Source organism: Physeter macrocephalus, chromosome 9, assembly GCF_002837175.3.
Source record: "Physeter macrocephalus isolate SW-GA chromosome 9, ASM283717v5, whole genome shotgun sequence".
NCBI lineage: Eukaryota > Metazoa > Chordata > Mammalia > Artiodactyla > Physeteridae > Physeter > Physeter macrocephalus.
Genome location: NC_041222.1, coordinates 28492966 through 28507113, shown reverse-complemented (window position 1 = coordinate 28507113; position 14148 = coordinate 28492966). Strand labels below are relative to the sequence as shown.

At 43.6% G+C, this 14148-nt stretch overlaps 1 pseudogene; it reads right to left on the bottom strand.

The window, feature by feature from the left end:
- Nucleotides 1-3155: 3155 nt before the first annotated feature.
- LOC102992852 (pro-neuregulin-2, membrane-bound isoform-like) lies at nt 3156-13550 on the bottom strand (annotated as a pseudogene).
- Nucleotides 13551-14148: the final 598 nt, after the last annotated feature.

Sequence of the window (14148 nt, the reverse complement as noted above, 5' to 3'; positions counted from 1 at the left end):
GGTCGTGTCCCTGCCCATCTGGGGCACCTGGCCTGGGGCATCCTAGGAGGGTGCTGACTGGCTGGTGGGCAGGTAGGTTCCAGCACTAATAAGCTACAGGGAGGATTCCAAAGTGGTGCTTACCAGTGCCAGTGTCCTCATGGTGGGTTGAACTCCCCAAAATGGCGGCTGCTGGCATCTATGTCCCCAGGGTGAATTTCAGTTGTCTCCTGCCTCTTCAGGAGGCTCTCCAAGATCAGCAAGGGGGTATGATCCAGCCTCCTTTCAAATTACTGCTTCTTCCCTGGGTCTTGGAGGTGGGAGATTTTGTGTGTGCCGTTTAAGAGTGGGGTCCCTATTTCCCACAGACCTCTGGGTCTCTCTACACTGGCCTTCAAAGCCAAATGTTCCAGGGGCTTGTCTCCCCAGTGCAGGATCCCTGGGATGGGAAGCCCAGTGTGGGGTTTGGACCCCTCACTTTTGCGGGAGAACTTCTGCAATTGTAATTATCCTCCCATTCATGTGTCACCTACCTGGGGGGCACGAGTCTTGACTAATTGCATCTCTGTCCCTTCTCTCCTTCTCATTGTGGTTCCTTCTTTGTAACTGTCAGCTCTTAGAAGACTTTTTTTGCTAGTCTTCAGTTTGCTCTCATGGATACTTTGTCTATAAATAGTTGCAATTTTGGTGTGCCTCTGGGAGGAGGTGAGCTCAGGGTCTTCCTGCTCCACCATCTTGGCCACTCCTCAAGTCATTAAGTTTTGTTCATTTGGTTTGATTGCCTTTGGCTTTAATCTGAGGGCTCTACACGCTGCAAAAAAAAGTACTGATGGCTTTGTAGTATAATAAAATCAGATTTTTAAAAAATTATCAAACAATTTCTTGCAAACAAAGCAAGGAAGTTACCTTGATATTGTTGGCAGATTACTGAAGGTGTATATTCCTATTGGGCCTAATGTATATTTCAGATGATGTGTAAAGGCAGGTGTTTGTTTTAAAGAACAAACAAAGCAGCCAAATCTCTGTTTCTTTCTTCTTTCTTCAGTTTTACAGGTCGGTGTTTTTCTCTAGGTTGTGGCTATGTATCTTTCTCATGTTTTCACCCAACATTGGAAAGATCAGCTACTGGCTTTCCGAGTTCTCAGATGTTTCCAAAGCATGCCCATTTTGTTATGGGTGACCCTGTCTCCTCTTGGCAAGTAATTCTATAGAATTACTCCATAAGCAGAATTATAACTTCAAGTATTTAGGGCACAATTAGACTGACAAAGAATCCTAGACCTTGAGAGATCATCTAATCCAACCTTCTCATTAAAGTAAGGGACCTCTTTACAGCATCCCTGACAGATGTTCATCTGGCCACTTTGGGGACATTTCTTCTAACAGGGACTTGTCTTGCTCTTTAACTTGGTGATTTAATTATAAAGTACTCTGCCACTCTACAAATTCTACCTGCATATTAGTGGCCTACTTTTCTGAACACTATTTATGTTCACTCAGTACTCTAAACCATCTTAAGATGTAGACGCTATCACTCCCATTTTATAGATAGAAAGACTGAGGCACAGAAGGAAACGTTCCCTAAGGTCAAACAGCTATTAAGCAGAAGAGCCCAGCCCTTGATCCCACATGCTTGGCCTGTATTTCTTCTCTATACTAAACAGAACCCTCACACATTATGACAGAAACCTATCTTCAGGTTGATCTTGATTGTCAATTTTTGGGTAAGTTGTTCCACTAGTTAAGAATTCACATAACTCTTCTACTATCCAGCCCACATCTCTCTGAACTGCACGTAACGGTCTTAGGAAATTTTAAAAGATGTCTTCTTTAAGATGAACATATATGTCTATGACATTCTCCTGATGTACTAGTTTGATAAAGCCTTCAAAAAAGAAAATGAGATCAGTTTGCCACAACTATTTTTAGAAAAATAAACTTATTAAAATATAACAAAGAAACTTGCACATAATAAGCACGTGTTGAATTTTGAATTTTCATGAAGTGAACACACCTGGATAACTACCACTAAGATAAAGAAAACATTACCAGTATCCATGGGCTGCCTACCCAAGGGCTGCCTATTCATGACCCATGACAAAACCTGGCACCAAGGCTACGCTTAGTAATAGACACAATGGTAATTAATGAAGCATGTTAAATTAGCTCTCTGAAGCATTTAGACTGTGGAATACAAAGACGATTGGCCAGTTGGGAAATGGGGGCACATTAAAAACAGAGACACAGATATGTTATGAGAGATTGAACAGGTGGACCATAGAGAGAGAATCCAGTCTCTGACTTGCCTTGGATCCTGAACAACTCTCTGACTCCAAACTATGTGTATCCTTAAAATAAATCCTCTTTTTCTTAAGGTTCCCTGTTCCTTGTAATCAGAAGATACTAACACCAAAACTGTAAGCCACAAAGAATCCCCAACCTCATAATTTCAATTCCCCACTCGAACCAACTGGTAGTGGCTGCCTGGAGAACTGTGGAAAATGACTGAGGCTGAGTTCAATGGAAAAGAGTATTGTGGTGTCTGCCATGCAGGCATTTTTTTTTTTGGTGGGGGCGGGGTTGTGTGTGGAAGAGAGGCAGGGATGGTGCCATGAACTTGCCATTCCTGCTCTTAGCCCATATGATGAAGAAATCAATAGACGGAAAAAACTGAGTAATTAATCACCATATTAAGCTGGATATTTCAGTTTAATAAATATCCTTCCCTTAGCTGTTCCCCTCGCCCCACTCTATATCTCAGCCACAACATTTTTATTTTTATTTTTATTTCTTTTTATTCTGTTTATTTGTTAGAAATAACACATTCTGAACTGAAATGAACTTACCATCATTTCAAGTGTATACTGGTTGCAACTTAGCAAACATCCTTTTCAGGATGGGGTTATTTTATAAAGAAGATGGACTGTCCAGTGGAATGATTTTATTTTATCAATAAAAGTGAGACTTTTAAATGCCTTTTTTATCATTGTACTGTATGATATAGACTCTCATTTTGTATCACATTATTCAAGATAAATTTCAGAAACATCAGAGCCTCACACACCTATGAGTATCTCAGAGCCAACTAGGCATGAACAGAGGAAGTAATACAATTGCTTTTGTTAATGTTCTCAGGCGACAGGCAGAGGCAGTCAATGTTAGACCTGGTAAAACATATCTAGCTCTAGGTGAAATCTGAGGGAAGATGCAGCAACAAGAAGGCAGCACCGACTGAGCATGCTCCTATTCAGGCAGAGACAGGACGGGAGTGGATGTACTGTAGAAGCTGGCCATTACGTAGTTTTCGCAGGGATCACCAGTAAAGTCATTTGAGCATTTGCACAAGTATCTTGAGGGGTTTGAAAGGTCTTTCACCATGAGGCACTTGCCTAAATTCACACAGAAAGTTTTCTCCTTCTGGCACGCTTGACAAGATGGCTTGTCCCAGTGGTAGATGTAGATGTGGATGAAGAAGTATTTGCTCCTTCTGTTGATACTGATATTCTAATGGGAGACTCTGAAGACACGCACGTTGTCTGTTGAGGCTGGCATGCCAGTGATGATCTCATTTGAGTCCACAATGGTGATATTGGCAGAGGCACTGTCATTTCCTAACTTGCTGATCGCTTTGCACATACATTTTCCAGAATCAGCCAGTGATGCTTTGTTAATGCGAAGTTCTCACTTCCCTGGCCTTTTTTTGTATCTTGATGTTTTGTGGTTCGTTCGTTCGGTTTAATTCATTCCCATTCTTGAACCATTTGAATTTGAGAGAGGAGTATTCAGAACTGGGGTGGCCCCAGGCGCCCAGGCGCACGCTGAGCAGCGAGTCCTTCAAGCTCCCAGCTTTCACCGTCCACACCTGGTGCACCTTCACCAGATAGGGCGCCTCGTCTCCGGGCTCGGCGGCGGTCTCGCACCGAAGCACTAGTTTCAAATCTGCTGCAGACTCCTGACTTTTCAACTCTTCCAAACGGGGAGGCAAGGCGCACCGCTTGCACAGCACCCGGCAGACCTCCTTCTTGAGGTTCCGGCCCGTCTCGAGAGGGGGGAAGGATGCTCGGAAGGCGGCCGGCGCGCGGCCGCTGCTGTTGGCATCGGGCTCCATGAAGAAGATGTACCTGCTGTCCTCCTTGAGCCGCCCGCAGGAGGGGAACGCGGGGTGGCCCCAGGCGCCCAGGCGCACGCTGAGCAGCGAGTCCTTCAAGCTCCCAGCTTTCACCGTCCACACCTGGTGCACCTTCACCAGATAGGGCGCCTCGTCTCCGGGCTCGGCGGCGCTGGGCGCGGGGCCCGTGGGCCAGGAGGGCACGGTCCCGGGCCCACGGCTGGCGCTCGCCTCCCCGCGCCCCTGCCTCGCCCGCCGCCCCCTTCCTGTCGAGTGACCCCCCTGCTGCCCCCACTGCTGCCGCCGCCGCGGGTGCGCATTTCCCTCCATCACCACCGCGGCGCGCTGAGCCAGCTCCTGGCACCGAGCCCAGGCTGGGTGGGGACGCCTAGCACACTGAGGCCCCCGCGGGAGCCGCCTCCTCGTAGGCGGCCGCCCCCCGGCGCCACGGCCGCGGTCCACAGCAGCGGCAGCGGCGGGGCCGGGGCGCGGGGCCCGGTGGCCGGTCCTCCCGGAGCGGGGCGCGTCGCCGTCTCAGGGTGCGAGGTGCGTGCGGGCTCCTGGCTGTCGGTTCGGACTCTCCAGCCACAACATGTTTAATGGCCAGTCTCTTGAGCATATAAAGAGGTAAGGCACATCTTACAAACCAGATATCACTGCATAAGCCAGATGGTTTACAGCCTAACCAAGTCATATGGGCACTTCCCCCCAAGAGAGAGAATTGCTCCTGTTACACTGATGAGGCTTCACTACACAGAGAGGAAAGCACTTCTGTTCCTCTTGGGAAAGGCATGTGAGGATTAAGTTTACACTAGCTGAAAATAATTCAGTAACAATCTAAACTGTATGGGTCAACTTCAAGTTTGTAAGAGCATGAGATTGAAAGATATGCTTACAAACGTCCTGATTAAGATACTCATGACAAGAGAAGCCTTTTTGAAATTTGTATTTTGGGATCATATATCACAATTCATATCCCCAATTACTAATCATGTCAGCCAATCGCTTTTTAGAGCTCCGGTGATGGTGAGACATGCCTGTGCTAGCTCTCCCAATTATAGAAGAAAAATACAAAAATAGTCAATGACTATGTGTTTGTTTCTGTGAAATACTGCCCTTCATTGGACAATTTTTAAATGTATTTTTATGGGCTATGAAAGTATCACATTTAAACCAGTAAATAATTTTATTTCTTATCTGTCTGCTAGGGAAATGAGGTAAGCCAGAGAGAACTAAGTCATCCCTGACTAATAGGGGTTCAGAAAGTTTAACTGGCACAGCTATTCCAGCTGAACTGGTAAAGTGCTAAAAACTAGTTTGCCTTTAACTTTGACTCTGTTATAAAAAGTTGGGTCAACAAAATTACATTCTTAAATAACTGCTCATTAAAGAGCTAGGTGGGAAGTATGTTCTTTTGGACTTTATAGGATCTGGCTAAGATTAACTGCACGTGATACTAGCAACAAGCCTTTGGAGAAATTTCATGATTGCTCGACAAAGGCTGAGGAACCAGCCAACGTACTGGTCCAGAACTCCTGGAGCTGAGGAATAGCCCACAGTTAGTAGTCAGCATCCAGCTAAGGATGAAGGTGGGGGCCCAAGCGAACATTGCTTTGGAGTACTGCAGTGGGCTTCTTCACACCAGTGTGAAGGCTTAAGGCACACCCAAATTCACATGATGAACACCCGTAAATCCTAAGCATGAACATTAAGGCTTCAACCTCCCTCTTCTCGTGGCTTTCATGCCCCTACTACGGAATGAATCTAATTCAACCTTTCAGATCATTTCTGTTTTTCTTCCTTCCCCTGCTTCCTGTCCCGAAACGTGGGTACTCCCTTGCAATTACACCTCTGCCCCCGTCCTCTACGTGCTTGACCTTTCAGAATGTCATTCACTCTCAGACCTTCCATTCCGACTTGTGTGTAGCTAATTCCTTGGATAATAGATCCAAGATCTATGATCTAGAAAGAGCTAGCCTGATCTTTCTTCCTAGTTCTAAGCCCATATCTCCAACTGTCTATTAGATATTTCCTCACCTCCAACTCAATACATAAAATTTAGTTTGGTTTTTTTACCTCTTGACGTCCCCATTTCTTTTAATGGTACCAACTTGGCACTTTCATTCAGACTCAAAACCATGGAGCCGTATTTTAATCTTCTCTCTCTGACTTTTAACATCCAAATTCTCAAATTCTTCAAGATTTGTTTTTTCTTGTTGCATCTACTCTTCCCTTCTCATTCCCACCGTCACCACCTTAGTTCAGATCTTCATCTTATTTCCTTAATTCTAAGATGCCTACATTTTTGTAATTTTACATAGCTAAAATTAAAGATTTATTTTATAATCAGTGTATACGTTTAATATGAGTTTTTTATTACAAAAATCTATCATGGCAATACTCTTAGAATCAAAATCTATGGCATCTCAGACCTAGATAACTGCTTCTACTTGTTCTTCTGGCCTGCGTTCCCTTGCTTTTCTAATCTGTCCTGCACACTATTGCCTGATTAATCTCCTTAAAAGACTGCGTTCATGTGTCCAGTGGTTAAGACTCCAAGCTTCCGCTGCAGGGGCCCGGGTTCATCCCTGGTGGAGAACTAAGATCCCACATGACATGCAGCGCAGCGAAAACAAAAACAAAAACAAAAAAAAACAACTTCAGTGGTTCCCATTCCCTGATAGGTAAAGTATGCAAGTATGCCTAGGGGATCAAGCTGGACATCGAAGGGACACCACAATCACACCCTGACGTCTTCCTGTCCTTACCAACATTAGTCCCCTACCCAGGTCTTTCTGCCGTGAACATATCCTCCTCTGCCTCTGTCTGTGTCATTCCCCACAATTAGAAGGCTATTCCTCCTGCTACGTACACCCCACTCAGGCTTCAAGTCCTATGTCTGTTGTGAAACGTTATATGAGCACCCTATCCCAAAGTAATCTCTTCCTCCTCTAAATTCCTGTAGGACTTGTCTTGACTACTTATTTCACACTTATTATTAATTATCTGGTATCTTTGAATGTCTGTATATGTTTATGAGTGTAAAGCAATGAATCTGATGGTTTATAATGAAAGGGAAAAAATCAATCACATTAGTTACCTCATTCTATATGTCTTATTTCTCTCATCAGATCATAAATTCCTTACAGTTAGCTCTATTAGGTATACTTGTATCCCTTGAATTTTGATTTATTTAAGAAATATAGTCTACTAAGCACTGAGTTCAATGGGGGGATCACATCTCTCATCAGAGAGGCACCGCTGCCCCTATTCTTTTCTCTGTGGCTGGTCCAAATCACTTATATTCAACTTCTCCCGTCTGCCCTCCTCCAGCACCCAAGCTTATGATTGTAGTAGCACAAGACTTGCTCAGGCTTTAGAGTGAATCAAGTGTAAAGGAGCGGGTGAATTGAAGAACAAGGAGAAACTTCGCGGTGTTCTAAGACAGATATGTGGAGGCAGAAGGTCACTGCGATGCAGCGAAGGTGAGGGGTCAAGGCCAGGTTGGCAGGGGCCTTGCATGATGTCATGCTAAGGAGGTCAGACCTTCTTTCTCCTCACTGGAATTGGGAGATTTTTTTTAACCAGTGGAGGGACGTGATCAGATTTGCTTTATTAGAGTTGTGGGAGATGGACTGGGAAGAGGAGGAGAGACTAGAAGAAGGTAGGCCAGTTAGGAATGCTATTTCAGGACCTGGATCCAGTGGCAGCTGTGGTGGTGGGAATGAAAAGCAAGAGGATGGAATCAAAAGAAGGTGGAGAAAGAATGGACAGAACTTGATGACAGAGATGAGACCAGAGGGATGACGATGGAAGAGAATGAGTGACAGAGGTTTCCACTTCAGACTACGGGGTGGCTCCAGTGCTATTGCCTGAAATAGAGGAGAAGCAGGTTGGGGATGGGCTGGAGTAGGTGAGAAGACAATGAGACCTGATTTGGATATGTTGAATTTGTAGCCTCTAAAGGACATTTGCATGAGATTGGGGACCTGGAGACAGATATGGGATGGAGAGACAGACTTGTGGTAGGTACAACTCACTCAATAAAATGTATATCTGTCTTGAAATACCCTGCTCACTCTTAGCCCAAGGCATCCAACTACATTTCTTGTCCTACCTGTTTCACCAGATTTTTATAATGTTCCTGGCTCCCAGTTTGTTATACTTTTACTCTTGGCCAGTTCAGAACTCTTTTTATAATATTTTACATATGGTAGTTATCTAAGTCTTAGACAATCAGACTCTTAGACATTACTCAATTTAATTTCATAGAGAGTGAAGTTCTGTGGAAGCTCAGGGACTTCAGTTTACTGCACTTTGTGTTAAACATTCCGTGGTGTTTCCTGGCCATGTTCCCCCTTTTCCAGCTCACTTCATCCAATTGCTCATGCACATAATCTTTTCTGCCCTCCAGCTTCTATGCTCTCAACCCCTTCTTTACACTTTTGGCCACTGCTTTATTCTTAAACTTTTTTTTTTTTAATTAATTTATTTATTTTTGGCTGCGTTGGGTCTTCATTGCCGTGTGCAGGCTTTCTCTAGATGCAGCAAGCAGGGGCTACTCTTTGCTGCGGTGCGCGGGCTTCTCATTGCGGTGGCTTCTCTTGTTGCAGAGCACAGGCTCTAGGTGGGCAGGCTTCAGTAGTTGTGGCGCATGGGCTTAGCTGCTCCGCGGCATGTGGGATCTTCCCGGACCAGGGCTCGAACCCGTGTCCCCTGCATTGGCAGGCAGATTCTTAACCACTGCGCCACCAGGGAAGCCCAAAACTTTCTTTTTCCTGGGCTTCATGACATCTCCCGATTTCCCGCCTACCTCCAACCTCTCTGGCTGCTATACTTCCCCAAACGCCCACTTAAAAGTTAATGTTTCCTAGGATTCCCTATTTAGCCTTCCCTTCGTCTCATTTTAGTACACAATTAGTGTGACCTCATCCACTTGCGTGGCTTAACAAACAGCCATTAATATTATTTCTAAATATGAATGTCTAGCCCAGTCTTCTCAGTCCAAACCCAAATATCCAGCTCTTTTTAGGACACCTTTATTCGGATGTGTTCCACGGGCATTTCAAATCAACTTGCCACAGTGAATTTTCCCCTTCTTCCTCTTCTGTATTAGTGATGGTATTGTCACCCTCCCAGTAACCTGTGAGCCATCCCTGACTTCTCCTCCCTTCTCTTTCAAACTCAGTCTGCCAGAAAATCCTGCGTATTTTACATTTTAAATGAGCATTTTCCTAGATGAGAACACAGTGTGGTTGAAGATAACAAAAAGGGAGTGAGACTAGCCTGGTGGGAGAAGTTTTGTTGAGAAATATTGGGAAAAATGGTTGGATTATTAAGTGGGAGAGTACCTTGGAAGGTAACGTTAAGGCCGCACAGAGTATTTCAGAGTTGATGTGGTTGGAGAACCACCAAACATTAGGCAGATGGATAAAATGGTAATTTCAAGGTGCATTTTTTTAAAAATCAGTCACTTGAAAAAAGGGAGTCAGAGCAACTATTACCTTTGTAACTAAAGACAACCATTTCTTACACTTCACTGACGACATGAGGAAAAAAACCCGAAGAAGTTACAACTAGAAGCTCAGAAAATCTGACCCTGAATTTTTTCTTTTTTTTTTTTGTGGTATGCGGGCCTCTCACTGTTGCGGCCTCTCCCGTTGCGGAGCTCCGGACGCGCAAGCTCAGTGGCCATGGCTCACGGGCCCAGCCGCTGCGCGGCATGTGGGATCTTCCCGGACCGGGGCACGAACCCGCGTCCCCCGCATCGGCGGGCGGACTCTCAACCACTGCGCCACCAGGGAAGCCCTAACCCTGAATTTAAATGAAGTACAAGTGCTACTAAAAAATAAAAATAAGTTCTCTTTGAAGAAGACAAATTGAAATTAGGCATTAGTGATATAACTAGAAGTAGACTGCGTTGAAAATAAGTGCAAGAATGACATCATTTGATTGAAAAGTGCTTATCAGCCAATTCCTTAAGTATAAATAATTTTAAAATTGAATACATATAGACGTCTTTTAAAAAAATCAACAGGCTTCCCTGATGGCGCAGTGATTAAGAATCCGCCTGCCAGTGCAGGGGACACGGGTTCGAGCCCTGGTCCAGGAAGATCCCACATGCCGCAGAGCAACTAAGCCCATGCGCCACAACTACTGAGCCTGCGTTCGAGAGCCCGCAAGCCACAACTACTGAGCCCACCTGCCACAACTACTGACGCCTGCGTGCCTAGAGCCCCAGCTCTGCAACAAGAGAAGCCACCGCCATGAGAAGGCTGAGCACCGCAACAAAGAGTAGCCCCCGCTCTCAGCAACTAGAGGAAAGCCCGCGCGCCAGCAACGAAGACCCAATGCAGCCAAAAATAAATACATAAAATAAATAACTTTTTAAAAAAATCACCAAATGGAAATGTAATGATGATTTCCTAAAACATCTGGATTTCCATATGCCTCAATAAAAATTTTAGGCTAAATAATCTCTGTGATAATATAATACACTAGATGACATATTTATATATTGATAAACATGGTAATTTCCATTTAATTTGGCTTAGATACTAATTAACTCAAAATAAATGCACTCCCCTCACCAATGTAGTAAGTCAATAGGTAAATAGCTGGGAGAAAAAGTACTCCAAGCCAGGCAGCTCTGTATGTTTCAGAAGCAAAGGAAAAAATAAAAATAGTTGCAGTAAACACTGCACTTCTGGAAATAAACTACATTTATGAAGCAGAAGATTCAAAAAGTAAAAGCTAACCCTCTTTATGTGGTGAAAGCATCACTGAGAAACGAATAGCAGCCAGAGAATGACTACCAGGGGTTAGCAGTAAAAAAAATGACATTAGAAAAAAATGGCAGGGACTTCCCTGGTGGCGCAGTGGTTAAGAATCCGCCTGCCAATGCAGGGGACATGGGTTCGAGCCCTGGTCTGGGAAGATCCCACATGCCGCGGAGCAGCTAGGCCCGTGCGTCATGGCTGCTAAGCCTGTGCTCTAGAACCTGCAAGCCACAACTACTGAGCCCTTGTGCCACAACAACTGAGGCCCGCGCGCCTAGAACCTATGCTCCGCAACAAGACAGGCCATCACAATGAGAAGCCCGCGCACCGCAGGGAAGAGTAGCCCCCACTTGCCACAACTAGAGAAAGCCCGCGGGCAGCAACGAAGACCCAGTCCAGCCAAAAATAAACAAATAAAATAAATAAATTTAATTTTTTTTAAAATGGCAGATGTGACAGATTTAAAACCAAAGCTTTCCTCTTACTCCTTGTCATTTTCTCCTTTTTTCCTGATAACAATTTCAATGATAAAGGTCTACTGAATTGCTAAGTTACTTACATGAGGGCCTGGAAAGCACAACACTTGGTGAGGTTACACATTGATGTCCGTCCTGTGGCACAAGCTCCGTACCTGGTGTTGTTTGAATCAATGAGGAGGGCAGCTATTTGCTCTCTTGGTTTAACTGCCACAGTGCAGTGATAAATAGTCATCTGATTTCCATACTAAATCTTGAGCCCCGGCTCTCTGAAAAGGAAGAAAAGAAAAAGGTGACTCTAAACTCTTCCTGTATTTCTGGACAGTAGCTTGAAAGTAGGACAGTCAGTGTCTGAGTGTTACTTTCCTGTTTTTGATACACAATTCTACCTGATAATTATATTTTCCACTAGAAAAATTATTTTCTTCTGAGTTTCTTGAAGCTAGAAACAAAAATCTACAATCAAAATCTCAATAGTCTTTTTCACATTGTTTTCACACAGCTTCATTTAAAACATTTATTGATATGCTACTTAGAGGAAAGAAGTAAAAGAGATTAAACTAGAGGATTTAAGGTTCTTTAATAGTCACAGGCCTCAACATACTTAGAACCCTTAGTTTCATGAGATTGAAGAAAAAAATCAATATTGTTGCACTTTATCTAAGCTACATTAGGATAGAAACCTGTTGCTACATTTTATAAAGGAGGAGCCTTATAGGTTTGGTGCTCAGGGACCCCACAGCCAGATTGGTGACAAGGGATATAGGCTGATAATCTGCTTATTTTGATTTCATTGGTTTATGTTCATTTGAACACATCACCATCCTAGCCTTTTCTACCACATAACGTTACATTCTACTTAAGGAAAGCTAAAATTAAAAGTGATCCATTTTCTACTGTATAGCACAGGGAACTCTGCTCAATATTATGTAACAACCTAAATGGGAAAAGAATTTGAAAAAGAATAGATACATGTAATGTGTATAACTGAATCACTTTGCTGTATACCTGAAACTATCACAACATTGTTAATCAAGTATACCCCAATATAAAATAAAAAGTTTAAAAAAAAAAAAGAGTAATCCATTTTTGGGAATTCCCTGGTGGTCCAGTTGTTAGGACTCGGTGCTTTCACTGCGGGGGCCGGGGTTCAATCCCTGATGGGGGAACTTAGATCCCACAAGCCTCTTGGCCAAAAAAAAAAAAAAAAAAAAAGTAATCCATTTTTAGGACGAGAACATGCTATACTGCCATTTTTAAAAACTAATGAACAGAATGGAGAGCATATAGCCTAGCACAGGCTAATACATTTACTGAACTAGCACAAACCAAAATCTGAAATTGATTTAAAGAATCCTAAATAAAATATTGGTAAATAAAATCTAACTATGTATGAAAAGAATAATACCTAAATGACCAAATAATGTTTGTCTCTGGACTGTGAGGATGATCCAACTTTAGAAGTCTTTTGATATAATCTGTTATATAACTAAAAAGAAAAACTAAATAAATTAGATTTTGAAAAAGCGTTTGCTTCACCCATTTCTAATTTAAAAATAAAAACAAAAACCAAGACAAAAGCTCTTTTTGTCATGTAGGATATCTGGAAACTTCCTTAACTCATTAAAGTACAACTACCAAAATCTGTAGCAAGCCTCACATGTGATGGTGAAACAAAAAACCTCTCATGCTATTGCCACCACTATTCACATTGCGTTGAAGGTTGTAACCAGTGCAACAAGAAAAATATGTGGCATATAAATATTGAAAAGTAAGAATTAAAGCTATTATTATTTGTAGATTATGTGGTTGTCTACCTAGCTATCCCAAGAGGATCAACTAAAATAACTATTATAATGAATGAGAGGTTACTGAGGTGACTAGATACAAAATTCCTAGTAATAATGAATAAGAAAATATAACCGGAAAAAGAAATCCCATTCACAAGAACCACAAAGACATTGGAGTACTTGGAACTAACCTAATAAAAATTCAGGGAAGTCCACTGGGGAAGCAGGTAGAAACACCTCTGGGCGAGGGGAAGAACCTTACCACCACCCCAGCCTCCCTCCCAAACTGGGAGCCTCTGGCCACTGCCAAAGTGTGATACCAAGATTTTCGAAAGGTAGAATGCAACAACACCTAAAATAAAAATTTTAAATACCTCCAGACTCACTCTCTCCCGTCTTCCTCCACTGCATCTGCCATTGTGACCCCAGAGATGGGGAGAGGTCAAACGCCAGCGCAGCAAGGAGATGAGGCAGGGGAAATTCATGCGAGAGAGAATAAGCCCACTTCTTGCAGCCCCATTGGATGGCGGGAGGAAGATGGGAGTGGGGCGGGGATCAGGGGAGCCTGACTTGTATTCTCCCTCTCTAGGCTGAAATCTGGAGCGTGCTCTGGGGTGCTGACAGGTTAAAAGGGATGACAAAAATAGAGGAGATTTGACCCAACTTGCCATTTGGGACCTGGGATTCCTTAGTCTGTTTGAGCTGCTGTAACAAACTACCAAAGCACTACCATAACACATAGTGGTTTATAAACAACAGAAATTTATTTCTCACAGTTCTGGAGACTGAATGTCCAAGATCAGGGTGGCAGCGTGCTGAAGTTCTGATGAGGGCTCTCTTTCGACGTGCAGACTATGGACATCTCCACTTCTTGTGGTACCTTCACGTGGCAGAGAGCAGAGGGAAAGCCAGTGCTCCCCTCACTTTTTTTTTTTTTTTGGCTGCGTTGGGTCTTCGTTGCTGCTCTCAGGCTTTCTCTAGTTGTGGCGAGCAGGGGCTGCTCTTTGTTGCGGTGC